The sequence below is a fragment of the Asparagus officinalis genome, chromosome 1 (genome assembly GCF_001876935.1).
Source record: "Asparagus officinalis chromosome 1, Aspof.V1, whole genome shotgun sequence".
NCBI classification, from domain to species: Eukaryota; Viridiplantae; Streptophyta; class Magnoliopsida; order Asparagales; family Asparagaceae; genus Asparagus; species Asparagus officinalis.
In genome coordinates this window covers 23,084,555-23,100,641 of record NC_033794.1, presented here as the reverse complement: position 1 = coordinate 23,100,641, position 16,087 = coordinate 23,084,555, and positions in this window count along the sequence as shown.

Genomic DNA, 16,087 nt, shown 5'->3' with positions numbered 1-16,087 from the left:
TAATTGTATGAGTTATATGTTGTGCGCAGCGGAAATTTCGGCAGCACCTCGACAGATCACAATAGGAATTCTTGTTTCACCAAAGAAATAAGAACCAAAAGTAAAATATCTCAACAAAGTGAGATATCAGCTCTTCCTCTTATCAGTTCTAGGACTGACCTGTCGAGGGAACCTAAATAAGCTATTATAAATCACACAAACAGCGAGACAAACTAATTTTACCTTGTTTGGCAAATTGCCTACGTCCACGGGGCAAGGAGGGGGAGATCTACTATTAGAGAGAGAGAGAGAGAGAGAGAGAGAGAGAGAGAGAGAGAGAATACAAATAGGGTTTACAATCACACAAATTAAACCCTCAAATAAGCTCTCAAATCTTACACAAATATCTCCCTCAAAAGGATGTCGAAAACCCTCTCAAAAGCTGCTGCTTTTTCTTCACCAAGCACAGCTGCCAAACGTCCTTTTTTCCCCTCTGCCTACGCGCTGCCAAAAGAAAAAAAAAGCACCCGACTTTTTTTTCTTTGCACACCTAAAAAACCTAGGAACCGACTTTGTTCTTATAAATACAAAATCGGGTGGGCCTCTTAGCCCATTGATCACAGCGTGAGAAACAAAATTCACGTGATCTCACAAATTCTCCAAAGCTCGTGGGCCCCACATGCTTTGCTTCCCAACATTGAGAACGTGGTAGCCCCCACGTTCACAATTCTCCACCTTTACGAAGTTTTCCCAAAACTGAACCAACACCAAAACAACCAAATGTCCCACTTGTTGTGTTCAGTACGCCGTGAAACAATTCACAATAACGGACTCAATCCACAACAAGTCGAGAACCCAAATGAGAATGCGAACAAACTCCAAACGTCGGTATCTACTCTCAAATCAGCTACATTATAAATGACTGCCTACATATCCTCTTGCCAAGGGAATCAAGCCTTCATGTAGTTCACCCAAATGGCAGTCAACGGCCTCAATAATCACGAATGTGCAACAAGTTTCGACAATGATCAAACTTGTTGCTCGGAACCATCTTAGTGAGCATATCCGTGAGATTATCCTTCGTGTGAACCTTCACTATCTCCACATCTCCATCTTCAAGAACATCCTGAACGAAGTGATAACGAATGTCAATGTGCTTCGTCCTCACATGAAAAACCTGATTCTTCGCCAAATAGATAGCACTCATACTATCATAATGAATAGTGACGGACCGCTGCGATATACCAAGTTCCTCCAAAAGTCCTCGAAGCCAAATAGCCTCCTTCACAGCCTCCGTAATCGCCATATACTCTGCATCCGTCGTAGACAAAGCCACTATCGACTGTAAGGTGCATCTCTAACACACTGGCGTACGGATCAAAGTGAACACATACCCCGTCGTAGACCGACGCTTATCCAAATCCCTAACATAATCCGAATCAACATAGCAAATGCATAACTGCCCACCTGTAGTGTCCCACTTATAAACTAAACCAATATTGAGCGTACCTCGAATGTACCTCAAAATCCATCTCACAACATCCCAATGACCCACTCATGGATCATGCATGTATCTCGATACCATACCCACTGCCTGTGACAAATCTGGTCTCATACATACCATCACGTACATCAAGCTCTCAACCATGCTTGTATATGGAGCCTTCGACATCAATTCTCGAACTGACTTGGTGAACGCAAGGCTCGTGTTTTGGGTGAGATTCTTGCCTAGAATCCCACATTGATTTGACAGCCTGATTGTCCTTTAAATAGACCAAAAAGGTCAAACAAGAGTCAAATCACTCTTATTTTCTAATTATAGCTTTCTTAACTTAACGAGAGCACTCGTTCAAATTCTCCGGCGAACCAGCAATTTTCACCGATAAAAACTCAGTGGCACCTCTCAAGAGTTCGTCTCGAACTAAGAAAGCCGCTAGGGTCTCCTCGAACCCGTCGTCGGCTCCGCCAGTGACAGCGCTGCTGCTGCCCCGCTTAATAGTGGTAATAACAAACCCTAAAACTTGTTTCAACAAGTTTTTGTATTCAACACGAGGCTCGTGTTTTGATCTTGAAAAGCAGGGCTGACCCTCACAATTTAATTTTGAAATGCGAGGTTGACCCGCACATATTGATTTTGAAACACGGGGTTGACCCTCGATTTTTGATTTTAAAACACTGGGGTGACCCTCGCATTTTGATTTTGAAACGCGGGGCTAACCCTCGCGTTTTGACTTGAAATGCAAGGCTGACCCTCACGATTTGACTTGAAACGCAGGGGTGACCCTTCATGCATTTTTTACTAAGCCTTTTAAACTTGTTTTTATCTCATCTGCTTTTTAGATACAAACTATTATCTTTTTTCTTTGTAGTGCACTATTCCAAAGAACCACTCTCCTTTCATCACCACTTCAGTCACGAAGGGTGTGCAGACGGCAACGTGACTTTCAACCTTCATCGAGAACTTTCAGTCTTCCAGGTCCAGAATAAGGAGCGATTGGAAATCATCAATCGAGCGAGTTTGCCAATTCTTAGGGCTATCGTCACAGATATAAAACTCGAGATGGTAGACCGAAAAATTCTAAAGAAGCCGACATTCTTATTTGGATACCCCGTCAAAATTAACACCGAGACCATGTATGACGGGAACTATAAGATGCTCTAGGAAGTTGATGATCACTTCCTCTTCCTGCCCAACATAGAGCGGATGTACCCTTTATCATATTTTTAGAGCACCTCCATCCCAAGGCATATGGAGTGGGATCTTATCAAAGAACAAGATGGTGTATCCATTGGAGAGCTTATATATCAGGGTGTTTTTTCAGTAGGCTATGGTCAACAATTAGCAGATCTAAAACTTAGCCTGGTCCAGAGGGAATATCCAGTTAGCGAGGCGGCCAACCTAGCGAACATCTTCGTCAAAAAGTTTATTGCGGTGAAAGGTGAATTTCCTGCTCAAGATTTTTGATCCCCCGGATGGGTATATTCTGTAGATGGGGGATGGTGGGCTCGCATTCATTTTGGCAGAGCTAAGAGAACCACTTACCAATTCCAGCCTTAGGAATCCTATGATGGCCACCCGATACGGAATTGTGGAATCCTATGATGGCCACCCGATACGGAATTGTGCAAAGTCATTATAACCTCTTCGCCATGCAAAGTCATTATAACCTTCTTTACTCCAGTTAGGGAATTAGGCTTCACCCTTCATGAAATGTATGAGTTTTCTGGCTTGCCATTTGGAGAGTTGACGTATGAAGAATTTATCCTGGGAACCGAAGAGCTCACCATTTTGAAGGCGGCAAGCCCGACTAGTTATGAGACTTTCTGGGAAGTGATGTGTTACTTACACATTTGTGCACAATTAATGGGGCTGAGATGGGATGATGTTAAACAAGAGTCCTTGGTTGAGTACTTATTTTAGAACTTGAATCAGAAAGATACCGAAGTGACCCGTCTAGCTGCAAGCACTCCCGATAACATTAAGGCTCGTATTGATACCACTACTGCTCACTACACTAATGAGGCCAAGGAGGATATCCCCCCCCATTCACTGAGTTTGACATCTTTCACCACCAGGATCAAACTCCCATTTCTGATATGGCCCTATTTGCTGGCTTTTTGATGTTATGGCTGAAATGATGCATTGTGCTTACAAAGCCAATCGAATCCATCGAGGCCGAAGTTGTTTATCCTGCGGATCTCCTAGCTCATGGGAGACCGATAAATCTCCTCTCCACGATGGCGTACTGCCTGTAGAGTGGCCTACGGGAGTTAGCTTTCGAATTCACCCTAGTCAAAGAGACGGGCTCCGAAGGGAAGAAGATTCTGAAGACTCCTAACCCTCGCGTACCAGTACCATACACCTATTTGGTGGTATGGTTTGTCTTACATTACCCTTTGCTGATAACGATGGTATCTTCATACAGTGGATCTTTTATTCCGTTCATCTAGTGGCTTGAGGTGACTAAGTAAGAAGGCTTTTACATGGTTATGGTCTAGAAGATCTTATCGAGGGACTTTAATTACCATGTTTTTCGTTGCTTCCCCGATTTTGAGGGCGGCGGGTATGGTGAAACATACTTGGATACGAGAGGCCTTAATGCCTTTACAAAGTTGAACGGAAGCATCTTTTAATGGCTCATCAACATCCGACCGGGCTATCTCATCTTCCGGCAGGGCAGAAAATGTTTTATTAAGCCTTATCAGTCGTTCAGATTCTCCCAGCAATTTGACTACGACCATTTATATATTCAAAATCCCAATTCATAGCTCACACTTATTGGCAACTTATATGAAGGAGCCAGAGCTTGGTATTATTCAGTAGCTGGTTGTACTGGAGCCGTATTCAAGTTGCCTCATAAGACGCCCAACTCCTATGCTGCATTGGGCTTCTACAACTGGTATCATACAGCTTCTCAGGTCCCTGAATACAAAATGTATACATCTTATCTGAAGGAGATCAGAAAGATGTACTAATCAAAAAGGGGCTCTAAGATGACTCGTCTGAAGGGGATCGATGAGTATTTATCTTGTGAACAAGCGGCGGTTGGGGATGAAGGGGCTGAAGCCATAGAGGAAGCTTGGGAAGAAAGAGCCAGAGCGATCTAGACTCGTGAAGAGAGGGAAGCAGGGAAGAGAGATCTCCCTGAAAGAGACATAAGTCATCCAGGCAAATAGACTCGTCGACAATTGTCGGTCGAGTCCCTAACTTCCGAAGCTCAACAGGGGGCAAAATTAATGCAGGACGCTTTCAAGTCTGCTCCCACATTGCATATAGAGGAGGAGGAGGAGGAATCGTGCGTTGTGGGAATTTCCCATCAATAAGGACTTCGCGCGATCGGCCCAGCTTTGGTAGGTGCGGCCTCTTCCATCCGTCAAAAGAAGAGGGTGAGGATGAATTGACTGCTAGGGATGCAAAGTCTATTCCAGTGATGGAACCTCTTAATATGATAGCCCTAGGTTAGGCTTCAGGCTCCATTCCTCTAATTACAGAGGCAATACAAGAGGAAGTCATGCTTACAATCACTCAAGTTGAAGAAGTTGGGCCCACTGCAAACGAGCCTAAGGTGGCCATACTCGACGATCTTGACGAAGGTCAATCTCCTACTTCTTCAGTGCTGATGCCAACGATGGGAGTCATAAGGCCTAGTCCAACAATGGGGTTAGCTCCCAAGTAAATAATCATCATAGACTCACCTCAACCTTCTGCGGCATAGGGTGAAGAAAGCTCCTCATGGGGAACGACTTTTTCGGATGACGGCGTTGGTGTTGAGGAACCACTGGCGGTAACTTTCGGTAAAGCGTCAGCTTTCACCGCTATCCCTTCCACTGGTAAGCATTGTTCATTTTAAAATTTAATGAATTTTTCTTCTACATTCTAACGATTTTCATATGTAGGATCCCCAGCATCGGCAGCTAAAAAGATCAGAGCGATAACAACTCCTCTGCCAATGAAACCACCTCCTCTTGTAATTTCTCTGAGACCTGTGCCATTCTGGCTTCTGGTGATCCCGGGACGGCATCGTCGCTGGAGGGGTTGAAGGGAAGGCCACAGTTGTTGGAGTCGTATGGGTGAAAACCGAAGTCTCCATTTTTCTTGCTAATGCCTTATAAGCTCGGGCGTCTTCCATATCCATTTATCCATGGCCTTTGAACATCAGCTGCTCGTAGTTGGCGACTGGCTTTTTGGCGAGGGAGTCAGCTAGTTCATTATCCTGAAGACCCGCTATAAGTGCCGACATAGCGACTGCGTTTCCGGGATCATTGGCTTCCAACCTCTTTGCTTGAAATCTCTTAAAGTAAGCCCGGAGGCTTTCGTCTGGTCTTTGCCTCATTTAGATCAACATGTGAGGAGGGAGCTTATGCTTTGTGTCCGCCAGAAAATGATGAATGAACTTACGGTTGAGTTGTTTAAAACTGCTGATGGATCTCTTCTCCAGAGCATTCCACCAGAGCTTAGCACTTCCTTTGAGGGTGATGGGGAAGCATCGACATAGGAGTGCTTCAGATACTTGAAGCATGCTCATTATATCAAAATAATTTTGAACATGTTTTGAAGGATCTCCCTCGCCTGAGTACGTCTTTAGGTGAGGCATCTTAAATTTCTCAAACAGGAATTCCATTATCTTGTCAGATAACAGAGTATTTCCTTCGATAGTATCAAAAATTGGTTTGTACCCTCGATCATAGCCGGAGGCCCCTGTAGTGGTTGACAAAGTTGAGGAGCCATGTCGGTGGGGTTTTCTGAGAACCTTTCCTTTGGCACGTCCCTCCGAATGGCTAGGACCGGGGTTTTTATTGTCATTCTTTAGTTGCTTGGGGCAGTCTTCTGCTTGTTCATGGTGGTTAGGAGGAGGTCGCGGTGTGTCCTGCGACACTTCATGGGTGTGAGTTTCCGATCGCCGGTCTTCAAGTGGTGAAGGTTGTTCATCGGCGTGTGGCTGCCACGGGATTCCCCAGAGGAGTTCATTGGTCAGGGTGGCAAACTGCTCTTTCAGAGATGAAGAGAGTCTGTCTAGCGTCTGCTCCAATTGACCATGAGTCACATTACATAATTTGGAGGTCCCTTTGTAGGAAATTGGTCTACTCCTCGCTCAGAACTCGACATTTCTTCTCAAAAAGAGGAAAGTATCCCCACGGTGGGCATCAAACTATTGATGCTCGTGAACAAACAGTCGATGAGGGTTGCAGAGTTGCTGGATCGTCGAGAGATTAGATCGTCGAGAGGGATGGATGGCCGCTTTCCTTCTTTGACTTTATGGCTAGTTCTTAGAGCTCAGGGTGGACGGATCACCTGCACACACAAGAATCACGAGAGTACGGGACTTGTTTCCCCCATGGTACCTCCGACGATAAAGTCAGCTGGTGGACTTGGGTCTAGCAATAGAGGAATAGAATCTCCTTCTAATATGTGACTAGAGAATTTTTTTTAGGTAGTGAGGGAGAGATTGAACCTCCTTTCAGGATGAATAGCATCTGTATTTATAGAGGATACCAAGGGTAGAACATGTATTTACTGAGGAGGTAGCTCATGATGATGGTGAGGGGTGAGTTGGAGGCCGAGTCATCCTCTGCCCTATTCGTGTAGATTGATGAGTGATGGCGGGTCACTTCAGCGACATGGGGAATCAGCAGTCGTTGAGGTTTGTCAGCGGGTGATGTGGAGTCACTTCTGTGGCATGGGGAATCAAGAGCCGTTGAGGCTTGTCTGTGGGTGACGTGGAGTCGGGAGTCACTTCTGTGGCATGGGGAATCAAGAGCCGTTGAGGCTTGTCTGTGGGTGACGTGGAGTCGTAATGATGACCATAAATGGTAAAATAATGCTAGGAAGTAATCTTCTGAGTCGCCTTCGGGGAAGTGTCGGCCGGTTGCTAAGCAGCAATCTTTCGCCCGACTGAGTCTGCCTTTCGAGTCGTCTTTGGGGAGTGACGCCGACTCGACTGGATCTATTATTGGGATAGCATATTTGTAAGTAACAGGGAACACCCCATAACAATTATTATTTTTGAAATCACAATTTTCTAATATTCTATACCCTTATAAAAATCTCATATACATTGAAAATCACATCTAAAAGATAGTTATAGATTTTAGTATTTTTTAAAGATTATACACCCTAACTAACTCATCTTCATCCATGTACATTAGAGAACTTTTAGGAAAATAATCGTAGAAAATCCACCAAATATCAACACTTTCAAAAAAATTTAGCAAAAGTTTATTATCTTTTCTCGTTTAATTTTTTTAAAATTTTTTCCTTTGGAGATTTTCTTTAGGATGATACACAAAAAAGTCAGAAATTTTGTTGATTATTTATAAAGTAGAAGTTATTTTTTGCCAAAGATAATTTTCTCCATGATAAGTCAGAAATTTTGTTGATTATTTATAAAGTAGAAGTTATTTTTTGCCAAAGATAATTTTCTCCATGATTTAATTATAAGATAGTTTGTTAACAAAAAGACTAAAAATTTTATTGCCAAAAATAGTTTATGGCGAAAAGTTTTGGCTGGATAGCAAGTAGCTAAAAGAATGCCACGTGACTGCCCTAGTGGCAGTTGTATTAGTGGTATAATATAGATATAGATAAATTATTCTCTACTATTAATCATCTAGTGAGTGATTATGAACTTTTTTTGAAGTGAATGAGTGCAATACACTAGAGTCTGATAAGTGTTAGATTTAGATATGTTTAATCATCTACTGGATAATTAATGATTGAGATTAAAAATAGCTATTTCTTTACTACTTTTGTTTGAGAGAATCCAAATCCCATTAAAATATATGTAAAGTTTCTAGGAAAAAATGTTTCAAGGCCCTAAAATAAAAAAGCGGTTGTGACTAGGCCCACCATATTATTTTTTAGGTGACAAAGCCCTCAATACATAAAGTACTTGTGTTTCAGCCCTTGTTTACTTTTCTAACACACCACAGTGACAAACATTTGTTCAAAATCCAAAACTGCCCTTAACCCATTTCATAACTGCCCTCTCTCTCTTCTCACGCTCAAACATGTCCATCGGAGATACCCCTCCGCCGCCGCCGCTCCTCTCAGGCGGATACCTCCGCAAAGATCGACCCTAAGATCCAGGCCTTCGACGCCCTCCCTCTCCCCATTCGCTACACGAATCTCCTCTTCTCGTTCCTTTTCATGGCCTCTCTCTTCTTCCTCGTGCGCTGGTGGCGCCACATGTAGATTTTGCTATTATTTTGCAAATTTATCATTGGGTTCAACTGGGTTGGACTCAGATTGATCCAATTTGTTGAATTTGTTCTATTTTTCTTCATAGTTCGCAGTTTCAAGAAATGGGCAAGAAGGATGTTTTTATGTGAGTCCGATGAAGGATTTTGGTCTTTGTGGGCGAATGCCCTCATGGTCCTTTATTGCAACTGTTGGCTCTTTAGTGGCATTAGTATCAATTGTTCATTTGTTCTCACACCTCTACTTCCGTCGTCGCTTGATTACTTTGAGGTAGGGAGAGCACAGAGTTCGTGTTCTCTGGTTAATTCGTTTGCTGGATTGAAGAGTGAACATTTGGATGGTAATTCAGAGTTGGGTATTGATTTTGATAAACAATTCCCGATCGATTCTCACGGGGAAGTGACTTATCATGGTGCGCCGTGGAAGGCTGAGATTGGAAAGTGGTTTTCTGGCTGCGATGATGTTTTGAATGTTGTTGATGTTGTTGAGGTGTGTGTTGGGCGAATAATTTTTAGTAGTAAATTTTAGTTGTTTAAGTTGCAGGTTAAGGTTTATGCACAGTTATCATCATGTGTAAATTTACTTGATGAATTGCCTTTGAGCTTTTGATATAAAGTTATATGTATTGGAAGAATATAGGGAGCAAAAGGTGCAAGAATGACTGTAGCAGCCAAGGAATATGCAATCGAGAATTGGAGCAATGCAGGTGTTTTCATGGGTTTTCTGGTTAGTATTCCGTATTCTCCATTTGATTTATACAAGTATATAGTAGAAGGTTATGAAACGAATAAAACTTTCTATGCCATTTTGCTTGATCACTGAAAGTTGTTAAGATAGTACATACCCTGATTTTGATACACTAATAAATTTCTGTGTGGTTCGGTTAGAATCCATTAATAAGCAAAATCTTATAGATTTTGTAGGTGTTCGATGCGAGGCCTTAAGGAGAATCATCGATAGAAATCTTATATACTAACGGTCATGTGAACATGTTAACTATCAGTTGTATATGTTAACTTTCATCTGCATATGTTAACTTTCTTACGAACATGTTATATTTCATCTCTGTTCATCTCTTCACGCTAACTATCAGCTGAATATGTTAACTTTCAGCATAATATGTTAATTTTCTCTGTTACTTGTCAGTTTCTTTATAACATGTTAATATGCAACTAAATATGTTAACTAAGTTTTTTCATTTGTTTTTTTTCCAGGAGTTGGACATGATATTACATTCTGCGCCGCCACCAGAAAAAAAGTATCAGCTGCGAAGATCAAGCTCAGCTTCTTTCTAAAGAATGCATATATACTAAATTGCGTAGATTTGTATGGAGATTAGAGTTATTTTTGTAAGATATTTGTATAAGAAAACATGTCTGAACTTGTGAGAACTAATGATATGTTAGCTATTTTATGTGGTTGTATTCGAAACTGAGTAGGAGAATGACCCATAATTGTGGGCTTGAACGATTTATATATGTTTAACTTTCATCATAATATGTTAACTTTCTTCGTAACATGTTAACTTTCACCATAATTTGTTAACTTTCTTCGTAACATGTTAACTTTCAGCTGAACATGTTAACTTTTATCATAATATGTTAACCTTCACTATTACATGTTAACATTCTGCTATATATGTTAATTTTTATTCTAACGTGTTGACTTTAACATGAACATGTTAACTTTCATTTGAATACAGAATGTCAGTGAATGAAAAGGGAAAGAAAAATGTTCAGATGTGAATTTAGGAAAACCGGAGATTTTACCTCAGTTAACAACACACCTATATTAATAACCCTCCTGACAAAGGGCCAATAGTTGAATTATGAGAAATTTCATTCAAGTTAACTTTTATCCTATCATTAAGAAACATGTAAGCTCATAAGAATCTTTATTGTGGATATTAATGTAGTTGTGTAAATAGTTTGTGTGGATGACAAATATTACAGCAAGCTTGACCGTTAAAGTTAATATTTACGGTTCGTCTATGCTGAGAAATTTAAAATCACAAAGCTAACATCACACAAAGCCAATTTTTAAAAAGAGTTTATTTATTACTTACATTTTAGATAGAACTTTCTGATTTTTTTTAAAAAATAGACTTACATTTTAGTTAGAACTTTCTGATTTTTTTAAAAATAGAACTCTTTTTAAAAATTAGCTTTGTGTGATGTTAGCTTTGTGATTTCAAATTCCTCAGCATAGACGAGCAGTAAATATTAACTTTAACAGCTACATGTTAACTCTTCCGGTCGTGTGTTAAGTATCATAGCTATATGTTAACTTTTACCAGAACATGTTAACTATAATAATTATATGTTGACTTTAATTGAATGTGTTAACTTTCCTCGTAGTATGTTAACTTTTCATACTGTATGTTAACTTTCGCTGCTTTATGTTAACTTTCATCCAAACCTGTTAACTTTCACTGCTTTATTTTTGTAGAAGCGTTTAAAAAAAGCTATGACCAAGTCTTTTATATATAATCTTTAGTTTTTATGCACATCAAGTTCTATTTGAATGAACTTGTACATATTCATATGACAGCCACAATACATTTTACATACAATCGTAATAAATTACACCAAAATTGATCACTAAATAGACACACTATATTTCACTAAATTTTGATCTAAGTACAACCAAACCATAAGAATACATAGTTTAGTCAACTGAACAATAAAACATGACACATTACAAGTAATTCTGGAGAAACTACACAAGAATAAAGAGTACACATAGTTTAATCAACTGAACAATAAAACATGACACGTTTCAAGCAATTCTGGAGAAACTACACAAGAATAAAGAGTACAAACAGTCCTATTATAAAAATTAACATCTTCTTCTTCTTTTCTTCAGCAGACTGCACCTCCTCTTTTGTGGGAAGTTGCTAGGCTAGAAGGTCGAGCTTAACCTGCAATGACCTGAGCACCGCCATTCCGTCTTGTGCAGCACTATTCAATCTAGGAAACGAATTCGCTTCCTCTGTCCCTCTTCTGGATTTCCCGCAACTCTCAATTCTCAATTTCTCTCACATGTTCTTGAGTCTGAACAAATGTTTGATCCCACTCCTTTCTCACACTCTCAACTACCACTACAACTTCATCCATTATAACCTATAAAAAATGAAAAAAAAACTGAGTTAACATATTTAGTTGCATATTATCATGTTATAAAGAAGTTGACAAGTAACAGTGAAAATTAACATATTATGCAAAATCTATAAGATTTTGCTCATTAAGGCCTCGCGTCGAACACGTGCAAAATCTATAAGATTTTGCTCATTAATGGATTCTAACCGAACCACACAGAAATTTATTAGTGTATCAAAATCAGGGTATGTACTATCTTAACAACTTTCAGTGATCAAGCAAAATGGCATAGAAAGTTTTATTCATTTCATAACCTTCTACTATATACTTGTATAAATCAAATGGAGAATGTGGAATACTAACCAGAAAACCCATGAAAACACCTGCATTGCCCCAATTCCCGATTGCATATTCCTTGGTTGCTATAGTCATTCTTGCACCTTTTGCTTCCTATATTCTTCCAATACATATAACTTTCTATCAAAAGCTCAAAGGCAATTCATCAAGTAAATTTACATATGATGACAACTGTGCATAAACCTTAACCTGCAACTTAAACAACTAAAATTTACTACTAAAAATTATTCGCCCAACACACACCTCAACAACATCAACAACATTCAAAACATCACCGTAGCCAGAAAACCACTTTCCAATCTCAGCCTTCCACGACGCACCATGATAAGTCACCGCCCCGTGAGAATCGGCCAGGAATTGTTTATCAAAATCAATACCCAACTCTGAATTACCATCCAAATGTTCACTCTTCAATCCAGCAGACGAATTAACCGGAGAACACGAACACTGTGCTCTCCCTACCTCAAAGTAATCAAGCGACGACGAAAATAGAGGTGCGAAGAACAAATGAACAATTGATACTAATGCCACTAAAGAGCCAACAGTTGCAATAAAAGACCATGAGGGCATTCGCCCACAAAGACCAAAATCCTTCATCGGACTCAATTCACATAAACCCCAACAAGATTGCCCGCCTCATCCGCATCCAACCCGACCCGCTAACCTCCCTCTCCATTTTCGACCACGCTCGCCTCATCCGCATCCAAGCTCCGCTACGACGAGCAGCTCTTCATCACCCTGATCAAAGCCTACGCCCTCACATCCAAGTCCAACTCTTCTCGCAAGATGTTCACCGACAGTGGCAAGAAGAGGAGCTTCCTCCTCACACGTTCACCGATGGTGGCGGCTTCTTCTCGTTGCCGCCTTCGCCTAATTTCGCTGAGGTTTAAGCCTGAGAAGAGAGGAAAGAGAGAGGGGCGGGGGGCTGGCAGTTTTTGGGTAATGAGTTAATGGTAATTTTGGAATTTAGAATTTTTTTTCTCATTGTGGTGTGTTGGAAAGGTAAACAAGGGCTGAAACACAAGTACTTTATGTATTGGGGGCTTTGTCACCGAAAAAATAATATGGAGGGCCTAGTCACAACCGCTTTTTTATTTTAGGGCCTTGAAACATTTTCCCAAGTTTCTAACTCAGTTGTTCAAATCCTCCCAATTAAACCGCTTAAATTATGGGATTCCACTCATACATATAACTTTTCTATTTTTTAATATTCTTCTGACTTTGCATTTTCCCAATACAACTCACCGTAAATGAAGGAATTTATTCATTATATTAAATGAAGAAAATAATTCAAAATATTAAATTAAGGATTTTTTTACTCTAGACTCTTTACAGTTTCCATCGTGCATATAGTAGGACAAATTTTCAAAACCAACCCTTTTACACATTTAATTGCAAAAACCGACCCCTTTTCAAAATAATTGCAAAAACCGACCTGTTTTCAGCCCAGCGCTGAAAACAGGTCGGTTTTTGTAAAAAAATCTCCGAAACATCACGGGAGTTCAACTCCCGTGAAGTTTATTGAGAAATTAAACTTCACGGGAGTTCAACTCCCGTGAAGCGTAATTTCTGCTTAAAACTCCACGGGAGTTGAACTCCCGTGGAGTTACAGTCAGCAATTCCAGAGAATCGAGTCTCTGGCAAATTGTGACTGCAACTTCACGGGATTTCAACTCCCGTGAAGTTGCAGGTCACCCAGCATGCACAGCTGCTGTGCAGGTTTTGTATATTTACCTGTAACTCATATATATGTCAATTTATTTGGAAACAACAATATATACATGATTCAACAATGAATTATAACTCATATATATGCCAATTTATTTGCAAACAACAATATATACATGATTCAACCATGAATTAAACACACACGAATATGTATATGAACAACAATTTATCTTCAAAAGTTTAGTATTTGAAAATTCAGGAAAGTTACAAAATTTATCAAAATAAGTTCATATACAACCCAATATAGTTGCGGCTCCTCCCTCGCCTGAGTACGTCTCTAGGTGAGGCATCTTAAATTTCTCAAACAGGAATTCCATTACCTTGTCAGATAACAGAGTATTTTCTTCGATGGTATCAAAAATTGGTTTGTACCCTCGATCGTAGCCGGAGGCCCCTGCAGTGGTTGACGAAGTTGAGGAGTCGTGGCGGTGGGGTTTTCTGAGAACCTTTCCTTTGGCACGTCCCTCCGAATGGCTAGGACCGGGGTTTTTATTGTCATTCTTTAGTTGCTTGGGGCAATCTTCTGCTTGTTCGTGGTGGTTAGGAGGAGGCCGCGGTGTGTCCTGCGACACTTCATGGGTGTGAGTTTTCGATCGCCGGTCTTCAAGTGGTGGAGGTCGTTCATGGCGCGTGGCTGCCACGGGATTCGTCAGAGGAGTTCATTGGTCAGGGTGGCAAATTGCTCTTTCAGAGATGAAGAGAGTCTGTCTACCGTCTGCTCCAATTGACCATGGGTCACATATAGGGCTAAGCATGGTTTGGTCCAAACCGAAAAAACCGACCGAACCGACCTGAACCGACCCGAAAAAATCGGTTTTATGAGTAGAATGGTTCGGGTCGGTTTGAAAAATTTTCAACCCGAACCGACCCGAACCGACCGAATATAGTGTAATACTACTCATTCTGATCTAAAACCCTACCCGACCCGTCCCCAAAGAGTCAAAGACTCAAACTCTAAACTCATTTTCTGGATCATTATGGGTTAAAAACAATATCATTATATCAGTGTTTAATGCTTCATAATCTCCTACTTTGTTGATATTTTTTTCTTTAACACAGTTTGTTGTTTGATAAGAAGTTTGATAAAGTTAGAACCGAACAAACCGAACCGAACCGTACCGAACCGACTTGCAACAGTTTGATTCGGCTTTAAATTATAGGCGGTTCGGTTTGGTTGTTCAAATTTTAATAAAAACCGAACCGAACCGACCGTTGCACACCCCTAGTCACATAATTTGGAGGTCCCATTGTAGGAAATCGGTCCACTCCTCACTCAAAACTCGACATTTCTTCTCAAAAAGAGGAAAGTAGCCCCACGGTGGGCGTCAAACTGTTGATGCTCGTGAACAAACAGTCAATGAGGGTTGCAGAGTTGCTGGATCGTCGAGAGATTGGATCGTCGAGAGGGATGGATGGCCGCTTTCCTTCTTTGACTTTATGCCTAGTTCTTAGAGCTCGGGGTGGGCGGATCACCTGCACACACAAGAATCACGGGAGTACGAGACTTGTTTCCCCCATGGTACCTCCGATGATCAAGTCAGCTGGTGGACTTGGGTCCAGCAATAGAGGAATAGAATCTCCTTCTAATATGTGACTAGAGAATTTTTTTAGGTAGTGAGGGAGAGATCGAACCTCCTTTCAGGATGAATAGCGTCTGTATTTATAGAGGATGCCAAGGGTAGAACAGGTATTTAGTGAGGAGGCGGCTCATGATGATGGCGCGGGGTGAGCTGGAGGCTGAGTCATCCTCTACCCTATTCGTGTCGATTGATGAGTGATGGCGGGTCACTTCAGTGACATGGGGAATCAACAGTCGTTGAGGTTTGTCAGCGGGTAATGTGGAGTTACTTCTGTGGCGTGGGGAATCAGGAGCCGTTGAGGCTTATCTGCGGGTGACGTGAAGTCGTAATGATGACCATTAATGGTAAAATAATGCTGGGAAGTAATGTTCCGAGTCGCCTTCGGGGAAGTGTCGGCCGGTTGCTAAGCAGCAATCTTTCGCCCGACTGAGTCTGCCTTTCGAGTCGTCTTTGGAGAGTGACGCCGGCTCGACTGGATCTATTCTTGGGATAGCATATTTGTAAGTAATAGGGAACACCCATAACAATTATTATTTTTGAAATCACAATTTTCTAATATTCTATACCCTTATAAAAATCTCATATGCATTGAAAATCACATCTAAAAGATAGTTATAGATTTTACTATTTTTTAAAGATTATACACC